This window comes from Protopterus annectens, chromosome 1.part0, assembly GCF_019279795.1.
Source record: "Protopterus annectens isolate FY-2018-M chromosome 1.part0, PAN1.0, whole genome shotgun sequence".
NCBI classification, from domain to species: Eukaryota; Metazoa; Chordata; order Ceratodontiformes; family Protopteridae; genus Protopterus; species Protopterus annectens.
The window spans coordinates 1,990,318,017-1,990,323,654 of NC_056725.1; the positions used below are offsets into that span (position 1 = coordinate 1,990,318,017).

General features: G+C 38.3%; 1 non-coding gene across 1 annotated transcript; it reads left to right on the top strand.

Moving 5' to 3' along the window:
* The first annotated feature begins 4,285 nt into the window (after positions 1-4,285).
* Positions 4,286-4,358, top strand: TRNAK-UUU. Its single transcript has one exon. It is a non-coding gene; the product is annotated as a tRNA-Lys (tRNA).
* The last annotated feature ends 1,280 nt before the right edge of the window (positions 4,359-5,638 follow it).

Consider the following 5,638-nt stretch of genomic DNA (forward strand, 5'->3'; position numbering starts at 1 on the left):
AAAAAATTCTAGTGATCCACCAGGACTTAATATAATGTACCATATAACAATAGGTAACCACGTATACTGATGACAAGGAACCCTGATTATACTTCTTAAAAACATGAAATTACATTTTCATGATATGAGATCAGGGATGATTTTTTTAAAGCCAACTTTGGGCCATTACAATGGTTATTTGAATACTGGTTCTGCAAAGATATTTCACTGAAAATTCTTTTAGCTATAATGGAGTATTCAATTTTCTCTTGTGCTAGTGAACTCAAGAGTAAATGTATTTCTGTTCCGGGGGTGTAAGGCATGTTTCACCACATAAAAAGGACTGGGGTTTTGCCCCCATGCAAGAAAAGGATTACTCCAATGGTTAATGAGAGTGATTTTGGTGAGATTTTTTCAAAGCGTTAGCAGTCAAATAATACAGCATTGATCTATTGTCAGGAATCCTTAGAATTCTAGTACAAATATTTGAAGAAAAGTTGTATGCAAACATATAAGTGTTGGAGGTACAGAACTGTAAAAATTATATGTGGGCAGAGTGGCATAGTATAGATGTGTATTAATCAGTTGCATTTGCACCCTTGTTCCGCGTTGGTGCAGCAGTGGTGTTGTTGCCTCACAGCAAGAGGTTCTCCCATTCAATTCTCGGCTTACGTTGGGAGTGCCTTCTTTGTGGAGTCTGCATGTCCTCCCTGCGGTTGAGTGGGCGTTCGAAAGACATGCGTTGAATGGGCATGCCTTCGTTGAAGGTTGGGCATCGGGCTGACAACTCTACACCATAAGAAAAAAAAAAAAAAAACTGTCAATCATTAGCGAACCAGAATTCCGCTGTGGTGACCCCTAACCGGGAAAAGCCGAAAGACCAACTACATGCTGTCTTTTATTCTATTATGTTTAATAGCAAGTTGAGTTTGTGCAAACAATGAAAAAGAAAACAAAATCTTTTTATACCACTTAATCTAAAAAATTGCAGATAGCACAAAGAAAAACTATATAAAAGAAAAAAATCCTATCCCTGATCCTGAAATAAAGGTCTTCAGTGTGAAATGATGCATAGAATAACATTGTGTTTAGAAATTATCTGTCCCCAGATGACCAATGCTTTTGATCACAGCTGTCTTTCTTTTCTCATGCAGCATGTCTCTGTAGGGGAATATCTCTGGCAGCCTCTTGTAAGCATTTGACTGTTTACTTCTTCATACTGACAATGTACTTAGAAGTACATCTATCTGTTCCTGATTCAGGTTGGACTCTTGCTTTACATCTGCTGGCAACTATCATCTTGTCAGCCAACAACATTAGTGTTTTGTTCTCCTTTTCTTGAATAAATAAATTGCAACATTAAGAATGCTTATATGTAATGACAGTTCTCAGCTGTGTTCTGCAGCATGACCTTTCTTAGTCAGAGTCCAAAGCACCTCCATTTGTAAGTAGCTTCAAAGCAACAGAAATATGTTTGGGGCTCCTTTTATGTCTTTATTCACATAACTGGTACTAGATTCATTTCTGCCATTTGTATTATGGCATATATTAGAGAGGCATAGCTTTTCAAGTTTTTGTACTAGGACAGAAAAGTTTTATCAGTGCTGATTAGAAACATATACATATGGATGATGTGTTTATTATTACTTCTCTGTGCTCATCTCTAGGACTGTCCTGTAGGTGGACTAGGTTAGGCATATGCTGACACAGAATGAAATGACTGCTCTCAGTCTGTTAGTAGCCTGATCTAATTGTCTTACTTAGTATCCCATAATGCATAACTGCACACGAGGTGATGTGCTTACACAGTGAGTCAAAACTCACTAGAAATTCTGCATATCTGAGTGACTGCATAACATTATCTCAAATGTAATTTGGCTGTAACAAGCATGGAATCCATCCTTCCAATTCTCTGTGGAATTTTGCATAACTTCAAAACAGTGGATCTTTTTAGCTTAGAGGTCACTTCCATACCCTAATAACTGCATAAATATAAATATCAAATCAAGCTTCTCACTAGCAGTATACTTGGTCTTAGATCACTGATCATACAAACCAGGTGGTTAAGCAATCCTGTAGTGGATACAGCAGATGATATTGGTTACTTTATGGCCAGTAATTGTAACAACCTACTGTACATCTCTCCACTTGATGATGACTGGCAAGGTACAGGCACTGGATGCAGGCATTGGTCCATGCAGGTATTGCTATTTGGAGGATAACAAAGGAAATAAGTGCAGGTCTGAACAGGTTTCTGTCATTTACTAATGTATCATACATTATTTATTTTGGAATAGTACTAATCACAGAAGATGAGGATGGCAGAGTATAATGTTAAGATTCGGAGGTGATGTTGCAATGGCATGGAATGCTTTCTGCAGAGTGATGGTCTGATGAAGAAAGAGCTGACAGAGCTTTTACAACCACAGTGATGTCTGTCTGAGTATTTACTAGCATGGCAGTACAAAGGATGGTGGGGCCATTACCCTGCAAGGGAGATATGTGCTCCACTTACCAATTAGGGGCATGTGAGTCATCACATGATGCTTGGCATGGAAATTACACCTTTTATACCTTTTCTGAATATTTGTACAGGTGTGTTATTACATAACACTGTGCTATATAGTGCTGCTGTGTGCTATGGCACTGTGCAGAAATGAGTCGGATATCTCAGAATCAATACTGCACTTAGGTATTCCCCACGTGTATGTGTGTGTGTGTGTGTGTGTGTGTGTGTGTGTGTGTGTGTGTGTGTGTGTGTGTGTGTGTGTGTGTGTGTGTGTGTGTGTGTGTGTGTGTGTGTGTGTGTGTGTGTGTGTGTGTGTGTGTGTGTGTGTGTGTGTGTGTGTGGATCAATACTACATTAACAAGGAAAATATTATGTATTAACTGTGGATTCTCAAAATGCTGTTCCTCTGTTATAGCTCTGTGCATTCTTTGACGTAGACATATATTCTGCCAGTTTGTAGATTTTCCTTCTTTATGCCATTACAGGCTATGCAGGCTGCAGAGCAAATGTGTGGGAAAAACAGTGGTTAGCAGTAACAGTAACAGAATGTGGCTACCAGCACAGTACACCAGTTAGGCAAAAGAAAAGAGTAAACATGCTTGCTGTGAATATAAGTGACCTTGCCCCCATCCATCAATGTGCAAAGACTGGAGGAAGCCATTGTGTGGCTACCAGGCAAGTCAGGCAGATGCTGTTTTTCTCTCAAGGTAACGCATCACATTAGTGGGCTATTGGCAATCTGGCCAGAGCAGCTGTATCCCAGATGGTCAACAAAAATTATAAAACAACATTTTTCAAGCGCATCTGTTTTCTCCTCTAAGAGGGATTCATGTTGAACTGTAAGGGCAGCTTACCAAAAACAATACCTAATTCATTTTATCTATAAAAAAAAGATGCATAATAGAAAATAAAACAAAGGTTTTCATAAGACTGTGAAGAATTCTTTGAGAAGTTGTAAAATGCACAAATCTTTCACTGTAACGTGTTTTGCCTTGTTTTGTCAAGTTGTAAAATAGAAATAATCTTTGGGTGCTCTAAATAACTGCAAACTGGAGTGGTTGCAAATAAGTGATAAATAAAAAAAATAAGAGGTTTAGGATTCATATTCAAAAGACTAAATGAAAATCACAGCATTATTACCAAATTCTGTATATCATTATTTAAGACAAAGAAGTGTCTAATGAAGATGTAGTTACACAGAATATTTAACTGTAATAACAAGAAAAATATGACAAAAGCAATTAAGTCTAATATTTGTTATAATGCATACAAAAATAAAATGCTTATCACTGTCATCAGATGTCAAATAAAATAATAAAAAGTGAATATTTTTCCATGTAATCAAAGCATTTGCATAAAATAATAAGACAATACTGAACACGATGACTCAGCAACTGTAAAATGCTGCATGGAGAGGCTTGTCATGATTAGTAGTCGGATAGTAGGAAGCCTTTAAAAATATTTTCTGCTTTGCACAGTAATTTCTTATAATGCAATATAAGCAAACTGTAATAGCAGTGCTAAAGCTTTGAATGCTAATTTTGTTAAGCATCTTTCTGTTATGCTCTAATCTAATGCTAGAGCATAAACAGCAGCGAGTAAAGAGCAGTGTACAGAAGCTGAAGCAGCTTTAAAAGCTGTAATACACTTCACACTGCCACATTTCTTTTTGCGTGGGCAGTGGAGCAAAATGTATTACATCTGTTTAAGCCATTATAGGATCAGAGATAGGCCTTACTTCTGTCTGCTTCTGTGAGGCAATGCATAGTTTGCTGCAGCTTTCAAAGTTGCAAACCTGCCCGGCTAGCTCAGTCGGTAGAGCATGGGACTTTTAATCCCAGGGTCGTGGGTTCGCGCCCCACATTGGGTAGCTATATGATCCCAGTCCAGGTTAGGCAGAGTCCCTCATTGACTCTCTTCAAGAGGAATCTTGATGAGTGGATGGGAGATAGTAGGTTTACCCTGGGTATCACCTCTGTGTCACTGTTAGACAGAGGCACAGTATACTAAACTCGAAAAAGGGCATAGCAAAATTAATTTAAAATGGGTGGCGAAAGCCAAACACACTCTGGCTAGACTTATAAATGCCCTAGGGCAGATAGCCTAGTATGAACCTATGAACCTAAAACATTTCACATTCCTACAATTATTTTCTTTCTTTTTCTCTGTCTTTATAATTCCCTCTGTCTCATATCACAATGGAGCAAATAAAGCTCCATGTTGTTGTGTCTTTCGGCTTTTCCCGGTTAGGGGTCGCTACAGCGAAACTCTGGTCCGCTAATGATTGGTAGTAGATTTTTACGTGCTGAGTTGCCAGCCCTGACGCACAACCTTCAACGAAGGTACACCTGTTCACACATGTCTCCACACAGAAGACGCTCTAGCTGAGAATCATACAGGACGTCTTACTGTGAGGTGACAATGCTATCGCACCACCACCACCACCGCTAGACTGAAAGCTATAACTTTTAGTGGTGTCACACAATTCTGTGTTAAAATGCTTATTTTTTTCCTACAGTTCTCTCTCTATCTCTCTCTCTCCCTAAGCGGCAGCATGTGGATCAGATAAACTGCATGTACTACAAAGAATTATGATCACACCTCACTGAGCATACTTTAGTACTTACAACTTCTCAAAATTGATGTCATTGTACTCTGATGGGGTATATTTTCTTTTCATCCATTTCTTAAATGTATAGCACCTTGATTATGATAGGAGACCCGAATCTTCGAATTTTCTACTGCAGGACATGCTTTACATGCTGCCAGCACTTATATTTGTGAAATGAACTAGTAACAGAGAACTACAGAGACACATGGAATGTGTTGTGGGAGTCAAAACATGTTTATTCACTACTAACAATTAATTATTATTTCATTTCTTTGTGCTTTTGCACAGAGAGGAAGTGAAGTAATTCCTACCAGAAACAGATCACATTACTTATACCTAATGATAATTTAGTTTGCAGTTTTGACTGTAATTCAGTCATGATGGTGGATAGTTGGTATCAATTCGGAAGTTATAACAGCAATTTTGGTGACGAGTGATATATAGTACTGAGCAGCAGGGACTAATGGCAGAGGAATATCAAGCAGTGGGGCAAGTACTAACATCAGATGTGATATAAAATAAAGAGTTGTCATGACATG